This window comes from Rhinopithecus roxellana, chromosome 1, assembly GCF_007565055.1.
Source record: "Rhinopithecus roxellana isolate Shanxi Qingling chromosome 1, ASM756505v1, whole genome shotgun sequence".
NCBI classification, from domain to species: domain Eukaryota; kingdom Metazoa; phylum Chordata; class Mammalia; order Primates; family Cercopithecidae; genus Rhinopithecus; species Rhinopithecus roxellana.
The window spans coordinates 62,772,152-62,792,293 of record NC_044549.1 but is presented as its reverse complement, the minus strand read 5'-3'; the positions used below and the strand labels follow the sequence as shown (position 1 = coordinate 62,792,293).

At 44.9% G+C, this 20,142-nt stretch overlaps 1 long non-coding RNA gene across 1 annotated transcript in view; it reads left to right on the top strand.

Moving 5' to 3' along the window:
* Positions 1-7,455, top strand: part of LOC115893847 — a 38,692-nt gene extending 31,237 nt beyond the window's left edge. Inside the window, exons 6-7 of the long non-coding RNA XR_004053882.1 lie at positions 5,808-6,099; positions 6,790-7,455. This is a non-coding gene — a long non-coding RNA (uncharacterized LOC115893847). The remainder of the gene's footprint in view (positions 1-5,807; positions 6,100-6,789) is intronic.
* The last annotated feature ends 12,687 nt before the right edge of the window (positions 7,456-20,142 follow it).

Sequence of the window (20,142 nt, the reverse complement as noted above, 5' to 3'; positions counted from 1 at the left end):
TGCCAGAGCCTATTGAAGTCTAGAGTTGTCAGATGGCAAGCAAATTGTTTACATGAAGCCGCTGAATATGAGTCAACACTTGCTATGTCTTGGAGACTTACAACTTGCTTAAGGAAAGATTGTCACAATTTTCCTTAAACAAACAACAAATCCGTTTTACATATTGATATTGAATTGTAATTCCACAGACAGCTTTGTCTCCTGGGTATTGTAAATATGTTTGAGAGCCCTCAAATTGGTGATGTGCAGAAAACATTATTACCTAGGCCAGCTGGAAATTCCTGATATCAATAACTTTGCAGAATTTGCCTGTTGCCTCCAACTTAAACCAGGAGTTTAACTGGTTAAACTGGATAAAAGAACTTCAGGAAAATCACTTATTTTTTCTCAACCTAGGTTTCCCTGTGCATTAGGGGGAAAAAATGAAGATTTTTCAACCCTCTGAGTTATCTTTTGACCCAGAAATTCTGGTTCCATGAGACTTCTGTAGCTAATACTGTAGAGTATCCCCATCATTGTGTTTCAATTTGGTAACAGGGATCAAGAAATGTTGATCCCTGTTATATGTCACGTGCTAGAGCAATTTTGCTTCCTAAAATCTTCATGATGGAGTCTTCCTGTTCTATCTCCCCACCCCCACTAATAATCAAATAATTATCTATTGTAGCACAAAAAATTACCTCTACAATTTAGTGGCTTAACACAAAAAAATATTTACTATCTCCACAATTTCTGTGGATTAGGAATTTGAGACATAGCTGGGCTCTGGCTTAGGGTCTCTCATGTAGTTGCAGTCAAGATGCCAGCTGGGTCTATGGTCAACTGAAGGTTTGACCGGGGCAGGAGAAGCACATGGCTGTTGGTGGAAGGCCTCAATTTCTCACCATGTGGCCTCTCCATATACTGTTTGGTGTATCCTCGTCACATGGCACCTGGCTTTTCCCAGAATTAGTGATGTAAGAAAGAAGAAAGCTTAAATGTGTCTTATGATCTAGTCTTGGAAGTCATACATGATCAGTCCCATTATATCTATTGGTTAGAAGTAAATCACTAAGTCCAGTCCCACACTCAAGTCGGGGGTGGAAATTAGGAGGACTGCCAAACACTTTCGGACATATTTTATACCACCAAAGTTCTGCCTTGTGTGCCAGAGAAACTTCACTCCCTAAGATCCTGATGACGTTGTTCTTCCAACTCTGTCTTCCTAACCTCACCCCCACTAGTTAAATAGTATTTAGCCTATAACTTTTCTCTCCTTCTGTCTTGTGTAATTTATTCTGAGCACAATGTGGCCTTGCTTAAGAAAGCCTGAACATCAAAAATACCCCTCTTTTGCTGCTTTCAAGTTTTTAACTCCCTTGGTAGTAATTGGCAAATCTTCCCTTCTCCACCTCTAAGTTAGTCCATTGCATGAGGATAGGGAAAGTATAAAGTGGAGGTTAAAATAAGATATGTTTTTTTCCTTAGCCCTTTGATATGGTTTGGCTGTGTCCCCACCCAAATCTCATCTCGAATTCCGACGTGTTATGGGAGGTGCCCAGTGGGAGATAATTGAATCATGGGGGCAAGTCTTTCCTGTGCTGTTCTTGTGATAGTGAATAAGCCTCATGAGACCTGGTGGTTTTTAAAAAGGGAAGTTTCCCTCCACAAGCTCTCTTTACTTGCCATCATCCACGTAAGATGTGACTTGCTCTTCCTTGCTTTCTGCCATGATTGTGAGGCCTCCCCAGCCACGTGGAACTGTGAGTCCAATTAAACCTCTTTCTTTTGTAAATTGCCCAGTCTCAGGTATGCCTTTATGAACAACGTGAAAACTGACTAATACACCCCTTTGGACAGATGGACCACTTTATGCACCATTGCATTCTGTGATAGATTGTGCAGAAATATTCCAGAGCCAGGCTGGCCAGAGGATGGCCCTCTCAAATAGCAGCCAGCATATTGATCAGAGGGATTTTGACACACAGAAAGACATCCAGGGATGCATGCACACAGAGAAAAGATCATGTGAGGGCACAGTGAGAAGATGGCCATCTGCAAGCCAAGGAGAGCGGCCCCAATAAATCATATTTGCCGACACCTTGATCTTGAACTTCCAACTTCCAGACTATGAGAAAATAAACTTCTGTTGTTTAAGCCACCCAGTTTGTAGTATTTTTTATGGAAGCCCTAGCAAGTTAATATAGCTGTCAATGTAAATTCTCAAAAGTAAATTAGATCCTGTCACTCCTGTTTAAAAATCCTTGAAGGGCTTCTCACCACATTTAGAATAAAATCTGCACTCCTTAATGTGGGCTACATCACCCGGCCACTGCTTATCTTTTCAACTCAATCTACCACTAAGCTTCTCCAGCTCACAGTGCTGCAGTCATAGTGGCCTTTCAACAAACCATCCTGCAGTCATGCCATCTTCTTTTCTTCCTCTTGGTCTTGGCATTTGCTTTTCTTTCTGCCTAGAAGCCCTACCTAGTGCTTTTTACCTAGTTGGTACTTAAGTCATTCTTCAAGATATATTAATAGTTTCAAAATCATCACCTCAGAGAGATCCTCCAGACCACCTGTGGAGTCTGTTCCCCTCTCCATTAATCTAGGCTGGCCTCAGTGACTCGTTCAAACAGTCACATGCAGCAAAAGTAAAGTATGGAGATTTTCAAGTCTAGATTATATCAAGCTTTGCAGCTTCCACTTTGTCTCTTGGAATACTAACTCTTAGAACCCAACAATCACGCTGTAAAGAAGCTCAAGCAACCACATGGAAAGTACTAAAACCCATGGGTGTCAGGCAGTTCAGGTTGAGTTCTCAGTTCACAACCAGGACCAACTTGCTAGCCACGTGAATGAGCCAGCCCTAGCTGAGCCTCCCTAGCTGACACTCCATGGAGCAGCGATGTTTGTTTTGACTATTAAGTTTTGAAGTGATCTGTTACATAGTAATAGATCATGAGAACACCACTTTATATAACATACCACCCTGACTGATTAACATCTACTGCACCATTGTTTTATTCCCTTCATAGCACCTGCCACAATCTGAAATTACTGCACTTATTTAACTTCCTTATTTCCTATTTCCCACTACCACTAGAATATAAACTCTACGAAGGCAGGCAACCTGGCTTTGTTATTCATCACTAAATCCATAATAGAGTAGATGCTCAATAAATACTGAATGAATGAATAAATGAAGGAGTGAAAAAGTGAATTAATGAACTGACTTCAAGCCCTTGATTCAGAATGATAAGGGAAGAGGCCTCTTCTGCCTAGTTAAGTCAGTACAGTTGAAAAAATATTGAATCAATGATGTCCTGAGCCTCCTTGGTTTGCACTGGGCTCTTCATTCTTCTGCAGTGAACACTCTTTCCCCTATAGTCACATTCACTTGGCTTGGAATTTGAGATCCATCCAGTGAGGAACAGTTCACTCCAATAAAAGAATCTTGTTTCTGAAGAGTTATGAATGAACAAAGGCCTGGAGCTCTGTGGCACTGTGGAAAACCAATGAACCTGCTGCCTCATTCTCTTTTAAAGGGATGTGCCATGTTTGCATTTTCATCAGAACTTCAATTTTACCCTTTCTCTTACCTTTTCTTTCCCTCTTTTCTCTCTCTCTCTTCCTTTGAATGCATAGAATACTAAAAAGATTAAAAGGCCTTGGAGTGTATGGAATGTATTCACAGGGTGATATTAATATCAACATTCTAGAAAGAAAACTGACCCAAATTCAGACCCATCTAGACTGATTTTGGCAAAATGAGGTGTCAACCTTTGAAACTGTCAAATCCTCCCATCCTGTGGGATTTCTCAACCACTGACAAGACACATATTTCTCCCATCCTTGCTCTGCAATGTCCCTTCTAAAATTAGATAGATAGATAGATAGATAAATAGATAGACAGATAGATAGATAGATAGATAATAGATAGATAGATAGATAGATAGATAGATAGATAGATAGATAGATAATAGATATAGATAGATGGTTTGGCTGTGTCCCCACCCAAATCTCATCTTGAATTCTCACGTGTTGTGGGAGGGACCTGGTTGGAGGGAACTGAATCATGGAGGCAAGTCTTTCATGTGCTGTTATTTTGATAGTGAATAAGTCTCACAAGATCTGATGGTTTTGAAAAAAAGCATTCCCCTGCACAAGCTCTCTCATTTTTTAACAGCCACCATCCATGTAAGATGTGACTTGCTCCTCCTTGCCTTCCGTCATGATTATGAGGCTTCCGCAGCCATGTGGAACTTTAATTCCAATTAAAACTCTTTCTTTTATAGATTTCTCAGCCTTGGGTATGTCTTTATCAGCAGCATGATAAGATAGATAGATAGATAGATAGATAGATAGATAGATAGATAGATAGATAGATAGAGAGTGTATACAGATAGGTGTAGGCAGATAATAGAAATTTCTTCTACACTCCTTCCCCCAGGATAGATTCCTTTCCCCAAAAGTCATTTCTGCCCCCAAAACAGAGACACCAAGAAACTGATTAATGCTGGTATTTTTGAGTTGGATTGTGTGTCTGCCCAGCCAGTCTTGACTGGTCAAGTTGGAACACATGGGACAGGAGAGGGACAGGATCCCAACATTCACATAGAGCCTGACTTAACTGCTGTGCCTACCAGCCAGCCAACAGAAACCAAAAGAGAGAGATTTGGAGCCATGCCTTTCCAGGGATCTATCCAAAGGCATTTGTAGGTCAGGGTCTGGAACAAGTTGCCATCTAGGCCAACTGCCTGTGACTCAGCTCATTCCAACATTTTAATACGAGTGATACCTGGTTAAAAATGAACACCAGAAATGACTGAAAGGAATTCAAGAGCTAGGTATCAAAGGGCAAGAGCTAGCTTATTCCCTCTTGACTTGGTTATGGCAAGAGGTTTATTAATCTAGTCTGCCATGGCAGACATTGTCAGGACCCTCCTGTACCCCTCATTCTTACCACTTTTGTGCATACTTCCAACTGCTGGCACCTCTGTTTCTTTGCCTGGGAGCTTTCTCTTCCTGACAGAAGCCCCTGAGAGCAGCCCTCAACCAATTACTAATAGGAGTTGGTGTATAAATACCCTAGCCCCCTCACCCTTGGAGCAGGATAGCTCAGAGGCACATTTCTACACTGACTCCTACAGTTTCTTCAGTGGGACTAAGCTCCAGTCACCCACAGGAGTAGCTAGCTTGAAAACATACCCTTTATTAACTTTTGTCCCCTCCTTCTCTTCACCTTGACCTGCCTCCTAATGTCCCCTTCCTTCCCAAATCTCAAACCGTCTCCACTCTAATCCTTGTCTTAGAGACCATTTCTGGGGGGACCCAAACTAAGACAGCTAGGTATTCATTCAGAAGCATTCGTCCAATTCCTTCTATATAGCAAAGGCTGTGGCCCATACCTTAGAGACTTTAAAACCTAGCTGGCAATACCAGTTTATCCAGCCAATGACAATAGAAGACTCTACGTGTTAGAAGCCCTATCAGAGAGCCCCTGTGCCATATACAGAGAGAAAGAGCAATGACAGCAAAGTTGTTCAGCCCACTGCTCAGCTGGAGCCCCGTGGCAGGATCTTCACCTGGGTCTTTATCTATGTGCCTCCAAATTCTCTCTGGGAGATATGCAACTCTCTAAGCTGACCCAGCATGGAGATATGGTTTTAAAAAGCCACACTAAAGAATCACATTAACCATGCCCCAAGTTCTGGGATATAAATCAGAATGCGAATTGTGAACTTACAGTAAGTGAATTTACACCAGCTGCCAGGCAGGCTCAGAAATACTAATATAGCCTTAGCAGCATTTCTCCTCCCCCACAGGAAAATGCCTGGTTGAAGCCAGCTTGCAATTCCAAAGTCAGAAGGTTGCCTGGGAAGCCATGAAACAAAGCCAAATCAAGGCAAAGCAGACACATGGAGATTTTGAGACTGAGAAGAGGGAAACTGAGGACATTCATGTGAGATGGTTTCAAGTTTCCCTTAGAAGGAGAAGTTATCTTCAGAAGGTCAGGTTGGTGAGGTGGATGTTCAAAAACAACAAAGTATGTAGCTACCATTGTGAGGAAGACCATGGAAAATGGACAAATCAGAATGAGAGGCTTTCTGAACAAGAGTAAGTACCCCCACTGATATGGCTTGGCGGTGTCCCCACCCAAATCTCATTTTGAATTGTAGCTCCCACAATTCCTACGTGGTGTGGGAGGGACCTGGTGGGAGGTAATTGAATCATGGGGTGTGGGTCTTTCCCATGCTGTTCTCGTGATAGTAAATAAGTTTCACAAGATCTGATGGTTTTATAAAGGGGAGTTTCCCTGCACATCTCCCTCCTGCCTGCTGCCATGTGAGACGTGTGTTTTGCCTTCCACCATGACTGTGAGGCCTCCTCCCCAGACACGTGGAACTTGAGTCCATGAAACCTCTTTTTCTTTATAAATTACCCAGTGTCGGGTATATCTTTATCAGCAGCGTGAGAACAGACTCATACACCCGTGTTTGCCACCACCCACATTAAAACAACTTTAATTTGAACCTAGTCAAAGTATGTGGGCTTTCCAACCAGGCAGATCCACGGTTTCATCCTCACTCCACCAGAAATTAGCTGTGTGTGGATGTTAGTCTCTGGGCTTTGTTTCTAAAATGTATGTAATAATGCACCAGGTTCTAAAACCCACTGAGAATTCTGTGAGATTATGCATGCAAAGTGCCGAGCATGGGGCCTGGCTCATAGCAAGTATCAAATAAGTGGTGAAGAAGTTGTCATTTTCACTTGTGGTTGATAGTTTCCACTTTTGCCTTTCTGCAGCCTAGAGACAGAAGCAGATAATGCATGTGTCATCTACATCTGGCAAAAGCCAAAGGTTTGGAAGATGGACAAAGGAATCCAGGCGAAAAGGAGCCCATGATTGAAGTGCATTACCAGGTGCACCAGTTCAAATGCAATCAGGAGGAACAAGGGGAAGAGGGAGAAGTCTAGAGCAAGACTTCTCAAACTGACTATTCAAGTCACCTGGAGATCTTAGTGAAATGCAGACTCTGATGCAGTAGGTCGTGGTGGGAACTTGATATTCTGCATTTTGACCAAGCTCCAAAGTGAATGTCAGTGCTGTTGTCCTTGGTCCACGCAGGGAGGAGCAAGGATCTGAGGCTTGGAGAGCAAACGTCAAGTTCAGAAGAAAGACTGGAAGTTTGGGGACAAAACCCAAATATGGCTAAAGAAAGCCAGTAAGTATGCTTTGAATTGTATTTTCCATTGCATCTGAAGCTGTGCTGGCCAACATGGTAGTCACTGGCCCTGTGTGGCTATGGGCTAGCCCTAATGGACATGTGCTCTAACATGTAAAATACACACTGAATTTTCAATACTTGGTACCAAGAAAATAATGTAAAATATCTCAATACTTTAAAAACATTATTACATGTTGAAATAATATTTTAGATATATTGAGCTAAATAAAAGATACCTGTATTATTGAAATTAACATCACCTGTTTCTTTTTACCTTTTCTTTTTAATATAGCTACAAAAAAAATTAAATTTACATTTGTGGCTTATGTTAAATTGAACAGCCCTAGTCTAGAAAGGGTTTCTTTCTCTCGCCTTCTCTGAGCTTCTGCCCAAAACACCACTGTCAGCAATTCCTGTAGTGTCCCAGGGAAAACTCTAGGCCAGAGAGATTTATTGCTCTGAAGGGGAGACGGGCAGGCCTGCGCGAGGGAGCTGTTTGGGAGGAACAAGGTAGAAACATGCCAAGTCATTCTCTGCAACAGCAGAGCCATAGCCATGGGGCCGGCTGGGAGGCCTGGATCCTGGAGATGCCAGCCTGCCATGCTCCAGTGCCTTCTGTCTGGGCCTCGTCAGTCCTTTCTCGTGTTCTCCTCCCTATCCTGGGCGACAGGTAATTAGCAAGGCCAGCTGGCAGCCTCCACCGGGCACTGCCACCAGAGAGCCAGCAGCCGGCCTGCAATTACTGTAATCCTGGCTTGGCCTCCAAAGAGAGCTCTATTCAGCTCTCCCTCTGCAAGTTGGCTTGAGGTGATGGGGCTTGTAACCTGTATATTCTCTGGGTGCCTCCTGGCAATGAAAGGCCCACAGAAGAAAGTCTCCAGTGTGCCTACCTGCAGCAGACTTCCTTTGGTAAATAACTAGACAGCTGGAACTAAGTCATTGCCTGTTGACGGCATGGAGGGGTGATATTTGAAATGTCTCGCCCAAGCCATATATTCCCAATTTTTTTTTTTTCTCATGTGTTCCCAGTATCTCCTCTTTCCAGAAAGTGTTTCCCAGGACCAGCAGCCAGTCCTTCTAACTCCAGGAAGCTTGTCCAGGGCAGATCCCAGGCACCTCTGAAATGTGTTAAGAATGACGCTAAAAATCCATGAATTTTAAGTTCCATGAAGCTAGTCTGGCCCTAGAAGGGAATGAGAAGAAAGGCTACCTTATCAAATGGAAACTTTCGGCAAAGACAGCAAGTGCAAGGCATGCTGGGCTGAACAGACGAAGGACATGCAAAGAGACTGCCAAAATGTCCTCACTTTCACTGGGCTAACCCTTTAGCCTCTCAAGCTTCAGTTTTCTCGTATGCAACATGGACATAATAGTAGCATGTACGTCACAGGGCTGCTGTGAGAATTAAATGAGACATTCTGTATAAAGGGTTTAACATGGCAAGCACCCAACAAATATAAGCATTAAAAGCTAAGTAAAGTAACATACAAGGGAATGAACCTGAAGAAGCTAGACAGATGGAATGCACGTAGACCTAGCCTGACAGAAGTTTCCAAATTGGAGCACTGAGATTTAGAAGGGGCAGGGGTAGGGTGGGCTCCTTTTAAAGGAACAGTCTGTCCTTTTTGGGAGGGGAGTGAGAAAAGGTTATCTTGGAGGTTTAGTGGGTGAAGGACCCTCACTGCTGGCACAGCAGTCTGCGGTGCATTTTGGGGCCCAGTGACATCATTTGTAAGGTCCAGTGCAAAATAAAAACACAGGACCTCTTGTTCATAAATCAGGATAAAGGTGCCATCAAAGGAACTGAAATAGAAAACTTTCTCCATTCTTCTACTCTTCTACTGTCTGTCTCTTTCTCTTCTACTCTTTTACTGTCTGTCTGTCTCTTGTTCCTTTTCTCTCTCCCACTTCTGAGTTTTTATTTGTTATTTAATGTGCCATCTCCTCAGGCAAAAGAATACTCACACAGACAGTGTGACTGTCACAGGTACTGGGAATCCTGTGACTCTGCACTTGCCAGCCCTCAGTCCCACCTGCCAGGCTCCTCCTCCCAGCAGCCACCAGACTGATGCCTGCACCCCAGCCAAGGGCAGAGGAGCCAATCTCCCCTGCCCACTGGCTGGCTACCCCAACCCGCAGTGGATAGGCAATGCTCAAGGATTGCAGCCTCCATGCTGGGCACACTGGTATGGATCAGGTGGGCAGAGGCTCGCTCCTGCCAAGCTGTTCACCAGGCATGCCGAGGTGCAACCATATCTTGCTCCTAGATGCCACTAAGTGCGTGCACCCAAGTTCACTCTTCCCACGCCAGTGCCTAGGCCTCTGTTGGGGATGGAGGGCAGCATCAATCATTGGACAATGCCTGGGGACACCTGGTGGTGGGGGTGGCTGAAGTCACTGGGGAGTGGCAGAGAAAGAGACAGAAAGAGAGTGAGGCCAAGCAGTATCAGGATGTTATGGGGCACAGGAACGAGTGACAGAGAACTCATCCTGGGGAGATGACCAGGTGGAAAGGCAGCAGCAGGACAGCTCCACAGTCCCATCAAAATCGGCTTACAAAATCCAAAATCAAAGGTATAATTATTAGGAGTTTCAAGGTGGCAACCCTGGAGCATTAAACCCCAAATGTGGGCCTCTGAGCCAGGTTCTGTGCCACTCCACTGCTTGTGTGTCTATGAAGCAGGCTCTCTGGAGGGACGTGGCTGTCTTGCAGTATTTCAACACCATGTTTCCCATCCCAAGTAGAGCCTCAGATTCAGACCCCAGCTCTACCGCTTACTAGTTTCAATCATGTTGGGCAAGTCTTTTAACCTTCCAAGACCCAGTGTATGCATCCGTAAAATGGGACTAATGATACAACCAACTCTTAAAAGTTGTTGTGAGGATTAAAATGTTATGTAATAGGGCTTAGTGTGATGCTTCAACGCATTCTCTTCATTTAGCGTAAAGCAAGACCTTAAAAACTGTTAGCTATTGCTAGCCAAGTGACTTTTTAAAGGCAGGCATGCTTCTCCCAATTTATCTCTTGGAAAACTAATCCGTCACACTTTTCTGAGCTCAGAGATCCACTGTTTCCCTTCTTCCAGTAGATGGTGAGTGGCTGAATGAGACAAAACAATAATGGGCCAGGGGTTCCAGGGAAGGGTCTGTATCTGCTTTTGCCAAGCAATAGATCCCAGTGCCTAGCCTGATTCCTGACTAGTACAGGAATGCTTGTCCAATTAATGGAAGTCTGGAAGGATAGATGGATGGAAAGATGGAAGGAAGAGATAGAAGAAAGGATGGACAGATGGAAGGGAGAGATCCTTTTTTATGGTATGAATGACTCTAAGGTCATTCCCAGCTCTGACAAGCCATTATGCTAGTAAGTCACTTTCATTATTTCCATTTTTTCCCATGAAGGATGAAGTTGGAAGTTCCAGAGTCTTCTCTTCACATAATGGGACATGCAAGGGGGAAACCAAATCAAAAGTGTAGACTGGGTTGGTGGATGTCTTTGACATGGTGAGGTCTTGTTCCTAATGGAGCTTTTCCTCTTGGTCACGTTACCTCTGAAGGTATCTAGGGCCCCATACTCTATTCCGGGGGGCTGTGGCCCACATGGGTCTGTGTAGTCAGACAGTGGCTAAAGCAAATTCTCTGGCTGCAGAAGAGCCTCAGTCCTTCTGTCTGATTGGCTGGCAACATGACCAAGAGTGTTCCCTAGCAGATGGCCATGAGGAGGACAACTGGGCAGCCATGTGGCTCCCTGGCACTGGGATGGATGGCATCACTCCCAAGACCTGGAGCCTCTTGATCTCACTTAGCTCCTGTCTCCATGGTCCCTCTTCTTCCTCTCTCCCTCAGTGGTGGAGTCTTAATTTATATGAGAGCAGAGAAAAAAATGTGTTCTGCAGGTAAATGCACAATGATTTCTGCCTCACATTTAAGCAAGTGGATTTTTAAAAACTCAGTAGTCAGGAATTTGCATCCCTCTTCCTGCTTTGTTTTCGTCTTTCCCCCAAAGCAGTGGGTGACTCTGTCTATCTGGGCTAGGGAGGAAAAGCCCCAGTCTAGGGATTGCTTCTCAAATTTTAATGCTCACATCAATCCCCTAGGGATAATACAATTAAACATGGCTCAGTGAGGGATCGAGCTCTGAGAAATGTGTCATCAGGTGATTTTGTTGTTGTGCAAATATCACAGAGCAGAGTCCAGACTCTTACATAAACCTAGATGGCATACCTAGGCTGTATGATATGGCCTGTTGCTCCTGGGCTATAAACCTCTATGGCATGTGACTGTACTGAATATTGCAGGATATGGTAACACAATGGTAAGTATTTGTGCATCTAAACATATCTAAACATAGAAAAGGAACAGTAAAAACACAATTTAAAAGATTTTAAAATGGTACACCTGTATAGGGCCCTTACCATGAATGGAGTTTGCAGGACCAGAAGTTGCTCTGAGTGAGTCAATGAGTGAATGTGACCTAGGACATTATTGTACACTACTGTAGACCTTATACACATTGGACACTTAGGCGACACTAAATCTACAAAAGAATATTTTTCTTTCCTTTAGCTTACTGTATCTTTTTTTATTACTATTTTATAAACTCTTTGACTCTTATGTAATAACACTTAGCTTACAACAAAAACGCATTGTACAGCTATACAAAAATATTTTCTTTCTTGGCAAGGCATGGTGGCTCACACCTATAATCCCAGCACGTTGGGAGGCAGAGGCAGGCAGATCATTTGAGGTCAGGAATTCAAGACCAGCCTGACCAACATGGTGAAATCCTATGTCTACTAAAAATAAAAAAATTTTAAAAAAATCTTTCTTTACATATTTTTATTCTATAAAGCTTTTTTTTCTATTTTGTTAAAATTTTTTAAATGATTTTTTAAAAGCTAAGGCACAGAGGCTCACGCCTATAATCTCAGCACTTTGGGAGGCTGAGGCAGGCGGATCACCTGAGGTTAGGAGTTCAAGACCAGCCTGGCCAAAACGGTGATACCCTGTCTCTACTAAAAATACAGAAATTAGCCCGGTGTGGTAGTGTGCACCTGTAAACCCAGCTACTTGGGAGACTGAGACACAAGAATCACTTGAACCTGGGAAGCAGGGGCTACTGTGAGCTGAGATTGTGCACTGCACTCCAGCCTGGGCAACAAAGCAAGACTCCATCTCAAAAAAAAAAAAAACACGGGGCCAGGCGCAGTGGCTCACACCTGTAATCCCAGCACTTTGGGAAGCTGAGGCAGGCAGATCATGAGGTCAAGAGATCAAGATCATCCTGGCCAACATAGTGAAACCCCATCTCTACTAAAAATACAAAAATTAGCTGGGCATGGTGGCATGCACCTGTAGTCCTGCTACCAGGGAGGCTAAGACAGAAGAATTGCCTGAACCCAGGAGATGGAGGCTGCAGTGAGCCGAGATCACACCACTGCACTACAGCCTGGCAACAGAGCGAGACTCCTTCTCACAAAACAACAACAACAACAACAACAACAACAACAACAACAACAAAAAACTAAGGCACAAACACACATTAGCCTAGGCCTACATAGGGTCAGGATCATCAATATCACTGTCTTCTATTTCCACACCTTGTCCCACTGGAAGGTCTTCAGGGGCAATAATACACATGGAGCTGTCATCTCCAATGATGACTTCTGGAATACCTCCTGAAGGGTCTGCCTGAAGCTGTTTTACAGTTAATTTTTTTTAATAAGTAGAAGGAGTATAATCTAAATAATGATTTAAAAAGTATATGGCCGGGCGCGGTGGCTCAAGCCTGTAATCCCAGCACTTTGGGAGGCCGAGACGGGCGGATCACGAGGTCAGGAGATCGAGACCATCCTGGCTAACATGGTGAAACCCCGTCTCTACTAAAAAATACAAAAACTAGCCGGGCGAGGTGGCGGGCGCCTGTAGTCCCAGCTACTCGGGAGGCTGAGGCAGGAGAATGGCATAAACCCGGGAGGCGGAGCTTGCAGTGAGCTGAGATCCGGCCACTGCACTCCAGCCTGGGCGACAGAGCGAGACTCCGTCTCTAAAAAAAAAAAAAAAAAAAAAAAGTATAGTATAGTAAATTCAAGAATCAGTAATATAGTCAACTGTTATCAAGTATTCTATACCAAGCATAGTCATATACACTATCCTTTTATATGATTGGCAGTGTAGGCTTGTGTATTAGTCCATTTTCATGCTGCTGATAAAGATATACCTAAGATTGGGCAATTTACAAAAGAAAGAGGTTTACTGGACTTACAGTTGCACATGTCTGGGGAGGCCTCACAATCATGGTGGAAGGCAGCAAGTCATGCCTTACATGGATGGCAGCAGGTAAAAGGAGAGCCTATGCAGGGAGACTCCTGTTTTTCAAAACCATCAGATCTCATAAGACTTATTCACTATCACAAGAACAGCATGGGGAAGACCTGCCCCCACAATTTAATTATCTCCCACCGAGTCCCTCCCACAACACATGGGAATTCAAGATGAGATTTGGGTGGGGACATAGCCAAACCGTATCAGTTTGTTTACACCAGCATCACCAAAAATATATGAGTAATGCTACAATGTTAAGATGCTTGCATCACTAGATGATGAAAATTTTCAGCCCCATTATGATCTAATGAGCTCACCATCATATATCTTGCCTGTGACCAAAACATCATTATTTAACACATGACTACACTCAACTGCAGTTTCTGACTCAAGAGGTGTGGAGCAAGGTCTGAGATTCCAGATTTCTAACAAACTCCCAAGCGATGCCAATGCTGACGGTCCAGGAAGCTCTCATGCCCACTTTGGGGTTTTTTTGTTTTTGTTTTTGTTTTGAGACAGAGTCTTACTCTGCCACCCAGGCTGGAGTGCAGTGACATGATTTCACCTCACTGCAATCTCCACTTCCCTGGTTCAAGAATTCTCCTGCCTCAGCCTCCCAAGTAGCTGGGATTACAGACGTGTGCCACCATGCCCGGCTAATTTTTTGTATTTTTAGTAGAGATGGGGTTTCACCATTTTGGCCAGGCTGGCCTCAACTCCAGACTCAAGTGATCCCTCCGCCACAGCCTCCCAAAGTGCTTGGATTACAGGCTTGAGCCACCACGCCTGGCTTCACAATCTCACTTTGAATAGCAAGACTTTGTGGAAGAGAGAGAGAGATAGTCCTAAAAGGGGAGAGCAAGGAAAAATAAGCACATCATCGAATATATCAAAACATTCTTGTACTACACACAAGCTTGAGTTCTAGGAACAAGTCCGAGAGAAAAAGGGAAAAGGGTGGGAGGGTGTTGGGGAGATGTGCAGCCAACTGGTCTACTCCTCTGCTTTTGCTCCAAATGAGGCTCAAAACCAGATGGTGGTTGGTTTGTTTTCAGCAGTTCATCTTCACAGCCTGGGGAGGTCATAGTCTAAGAAGGGAGGGAAACTGAGATATTGTAGCCACGGAGCATTTTCTCATCCCCCCAGATTACCCTTGAGAGGCAGGATGGGAGCTGCCTGTGGTCCCCACCCTGGGCTCTCCTTTAGACTGAAAACAAATGCTGGCCTCCTCCTGGTCCACCTGCCTGCAGACTGGAAGGCATTCTCTGCCCTGGCTGCTCACACACACAGTATCCCCAGTGCTCTGGGCTAATTGGACCTGAGATAGGGAGATGGCTTCAGGCTTGGCGAGGCATTTTTCTCTTCCTTCTTGGCAAGGATCCAGAACCAGGGGATGATTGAGGACCACAGAAGAGAGAGGCGAGAGGGCCCTTGAGCAGCCAGCATTCACGATTCAGAATGTCTAGTGGGCTTGGGCTTTGGAGCCACCACAGGGATGATGGCATTTTTCACAGGGTTCTTGTTATCCTTTATTTTACAAAGCAAAGAGGCAATGACAACCCCAAATGGATTAGATACTCAAGAGCCCTCCCGGGCCACTTTTCCTTCGTCCATCAGGATCTTCACTTCAAAGACCCACAAGTGTCTTTGCTCAATTCCTTTCAAGCCAAACTCTAGCCAGCCCTCTAAATCCTTCCAAAGAAAAACAGAGGAGGGCTTAGGAGAAGACTATACCCACTTAGCCAATGAAAGATGTCTTGGCTTGCCTGCCTAGGCAACAATCTAGTATCAATGATTGCAAGCCCAAATGCCTACAAGGGCTAGGCAGGAAACGCAATGAGCCAGGAGGGGTGAATATGAGGAAACTGGGAATGGTTGTCAAACAGGCAGCTTCAGCTGATTGTTGCCCTGTGGGTTCATGGACACAGCCTTCCCAGATCCTAGGTTTTGGGGGACATTCTAAGAAATCGATGTCTTAAAATAATAACAGGTTTTAGAAAGCATGTACTATGTGCTAGACACTGTTCTAAGCACTTTACTTGTTTTACCTTACTTGCTTCTCACCATCACCTGGTGACGAGGTACTATAATTTTCCCCATTTCACAGATGAGGAAGCCAAGGCACAGGGAGATGAAATAACTTGCCCGAGGTCTTTCAGCTGGCATAATGACAGAGCTGAGATTTGAATCTAGACAGTGTGGCTCCAATTCCATGTTCATAACCACCATGCTCTATCTACTGCTGGCCAGAAAAGATCCTCCCACATGATCCAGTCTTCAAAGGCAGCAAAGGCACATGCAAGCTTTCTTGTGCTTTCAATCTCTCTGGCTTTCCTTCTGCTACCAGACAGGAAAAACTCCGCTTTTAAAGGTTTCACCGGATTGGGTCAGGCCCACCCAAATAATGTTTGTAATTTAAGGTTGATTGACTTGCTACTTTAATCCCATCGGCAAAGTCCCTTTTCAGCAGTGTGTAGACTCATGTCTCACTAAATAGCCAGGGGATGGGAATTTGTGGAGGGAGGTCCGTGTTTGAAATTCTGCATACCACAGCCCTTAAAAACTTTTTTAAAAACCTCATTTATGATAAACACATCTGCAGGGCAGGGGTTTCTAACCTGTGGGCCAATTATTTTGTTTATTTGATGAATCTTTACGTAGCACCCACTGGGTGATGGCATTGCGCTAGGTGCTGGGAATACAGCATTTTACATGGCAGACAAGCCCTCCACCCCGATCTTCCAGATAGCTTATGGCTAAGGCAATCATGATCCCTGGGCTCCATTCCTGATACTCTGGTTGAGTATTTATTTGTCTTCAGTTACATGCCCCACAAACCCTGTTCGTTTTTTCCTCCACCCTGAATATTCATAACCACGAATTGCTCCGTTTTCCTAATCAGTCTCCCATGTGAGGTACATTTAAACAGGGACCACATCTAACGCCTCTGTTCTGATGTCTTGGCCAAAGCAAATAGAATTACAAATGAACAGGAGGCTGCTAAATTCCCAGTCCCAGGAGATAGCTGCCATTGACAGGGCGACCTGAAGTCCCCGATCCAGGACGCCAGATGTGGACTGGCACTGGGAGAGCAGGAAGAGATTTGGTGATTTCCCGAATGCCAATTTTTGTGAGTCCTATGGTTTGAGATGTCAAGCATCCTCCTCTCACTCATGGTAGCCTCCTAAAAGGAGATCATTTCCACCTCCGTTTGGGGCTTAAAATTCCTGAGAACTTGAGATGTTACCTGCTGCTAAAGTATGATTATGCACAGCCAAATGGCCTGATCCAATATGCACAGCCTTATGGTCTAATATTCTCATTAATTCAATTTCATTAGTATTTCCTGAACCCCTTGCATTAGATGCTTTAGGAATTTAAGTGGTTTCCTCACCTTTTACCAGCCCTCTTCTCAGCACACAGTTCACCTACACGTAGCATCCTATATGACCTAGAAATGGATCTGTATATTTTAAAAATATATCTGTTTGCCAATACCCAGCAAAGTGTGACATCCCGGGAGAAATAGAAGAATGCAGATGTGGTTTAAGTAATGACCCCCTTGGTTGGAATTAATCTCTCCCTTCTCCATGCTCCTCTTAACACTGACTCCCAAATGCTGGGATTAGCATGGGGATAAAACCTGACCCTGAAGTGTTAGTTGCACTTGACTGAGAATTACCTCCCTTCTCTTGATGCCTGGGAAAATGTTGCCAGGCTTCTGTAGGGTCCTCTCCTGCAAGTCCAGCAGGTCTAGAGATCACAGGCAGGCCACCAGGGTATTATCTGCATAAATGTTTAATGGACCTATTGGGAGAGTCAATGACAAATGTTAGTGGACCCACAGAACTAAAACTATTTTTTTAAAAAGGGAGTTGGGGGTTAACAGCCCACCCCTCCACCTTTGAGATGGGGCTCCGGATATTAATAATAATAATAAGAGCTAATATTTATTGGGAACTTACTCTGTGCATGCACGTGCTTAGTGTGGGCTTACATCATCTTATTTAATCCTCATCATAACCCTAAGAGGTGGATTCTATTATTACCAGGACCTTAAAGATGAAGAAACCAGGGCACCTAGGACTTGTACATCTGTCAGGGTAATGCAAGCAGCAAGGTGGGAGAGAACCAGACACACCCCAGGCAGTCAGAGGGCATCCGTTCATACCAGCTGGCAGAGATCATCCAGGGAGAACAGGATGAAGCGATGTCCAGCACCTTTCCCAGCACAGTCTGCCAGTGTAACAAGAGAGGGAGGAAGATCTTTGAGACTGAAAAAAACAAGCATTTTTAATTTTTTTTAGATTTCAGTATTAGCATTGAGGGGTTAGCTGGGAACAGGCAGAGAAATGAGTTCTGGGCCTCTCCTGAGAGAGAGTGCTCATGGTTTTACTTAGTTTTAATTTTCTCTCCTGATGAAAAATTTGCCATGGCTAGAGAGGCACCAAATAAACAGAACTGTAACCGATGTTTTGCAATTTCCTTAGTGGATTCCACATATTTTTTAGAGTTCCATCAATATTTCAACAGTTGCAACCTGGTTCCCCCCCGGGAAGCTGTGGTGGAGTCACGGTCCCCTGACACCCCCCCTTCCCCCACACAGCAGAGGCTGGGCTTATGTCTAGGGCCCTGAGATTTGAGAAATTTTGTTGGGAAGTGGGGCAGGCAGTACTGGGGCCCTGCCATAAGCCCTCAGCTCTCAGCTCCATCCACGAAAGCAGCTACTGCACACTGCTGGGTCTCTCTGCTTCTAGGCATTTTCCTTGGCCTCTGAGCCCCCCAAACAATACAGATGGGTGGCCCAACACCCAGTCCATGCCCTCAGGTAGGATAATTTGAAGGCACCTTCCACACTATGTCCCAGAGCTCTCCAGAAAGAATGAGCTCAACCACCCACAAGAACTTGCCTGACAATGCCCCTCCTGGCCTGTTTCCCTTCCCCATCTCAACGTCCCCATTCCCTCATTTGTCCTTCTTCCCAAATAAACCACTTGCACTCAGATCTTCACCTCAGGGTCTGATTGTGGGGAGACTGCAACCTAGGAGCAGGCAGAGGGGTTCCAAGCCAGAGAGGGCTGCCTGCCAGGGAAATTTAGATTAACAGCAAGGATCAGGCTGTGCAAGGTGACTCCCACCTATAATCCCAGCCAGCACTTTGGGAATCCGAGGAGGGTGGATAACTCGAGGTCAGGAGTTCAAGACCAGCCTGGCCAACATGGTGAAAGGCCATCTCTAATAAAGATACAAAAATGAGCCGGGTGTGGTGGCGCATGCCTGTAGTCCCAGCTACTCAGGAGGCTGAGGCAGGAGAATCCCTCGAACCCGGGAGGCAGAGGTTGCAGTGAGCCAAGATCGTGCCACTACACTCTAGCCTAGGCAACAGAGCGAAACTCCATCCCCAAAAAACCAAAACAACAACAACAACAATAACAAAAACCCAGAAAGGATCAGAAACCTGGCAAAGGGTTATGTCAATAATGCTGGAAAAAGAAGATTCAGAAAGACTCACCCAAAAACACCAACCGGGAGAGGCCCTGATTCAGAGGGCCAGGTGTTTGCTACAACTAACACATCTCTGCTCGTGCGTCATCATAAGGTTGAGGGCACCTTCCAGAGACATGAGTGGTCAACACTTCCAGGAAGCAGGGGCTGGCTGGGGTTGAGGTGTCCCGCCTTCCGTGGGTCACTGTTGGTGTGTGTGTATGTGCAGCAGTGGAGACTGACCTAGAACACAAGAAGAACTCCAAAAACAAAGCTAAGCCTCTCCCAGACCGGGCACACATGGAGAAATGGAGAAAGGCAGGCGATTAGCCCATCCTGGCAGCAGAGACAGACGTGGGCTTTGAGAAGAGTTGCTGGCAGGATTCTCCCACTCGATCACACTTGGCACAGCAGACACAAGGACCCCGTCTTACTATTCCTTTCCTTCTGAGCCAGAATCAGCGCCATGAGTAGGGGCTTTTTTCCCTTCATTCCACAGGTTCAGCACCCCCATTTCTCCAACTCAATTCACTGTCAACCTTCTTTTTCTGCTTTTCTAGTTAAAGATCCAGCTGGGGAAGGTCCTTGGCACCCAAACCTTCAAGCACAAATATCGGTGGAGGCTCACTAAATGGCAGACCCTGTGCTGAGTGCTTTAAATGCATGATCACATTAAATTCTATGTATTTGCTTGTTTATTCATTCATTCATTCATTCATTTAAGAGATATGGTTTCTCTCTGTTGCCCAGGCTGGAGTGCAGTGGCACAATCATGTCTCACTGTAGCCTCAACCTCCTGGGCTCAAGAGATCCTCCCACCTCAGGCTCTGGAGTAGTTAGGACTATACGCATGTCCCACCACCCCCAGCTAATTACATATTTATTATTATCTTTATTTTGTAAAGACATGGTCTCACTAAAGTGCCCAGGCTGGTTTCAAATTCCTGACCTCAAGCGATCCTCCCACCTTGGCCTCCCAATGCCCTGGAATTACAGGCATAAGACACCACGCCTGACCTAAATTCTCTTTAAAATCCTACTTTGCTCTACTTCACAGTGAGAAAACTGAAGCACAGGAAGGTTAATAATAGGCCCAAAGTCACACAGTCAGTGTAGCCCATCT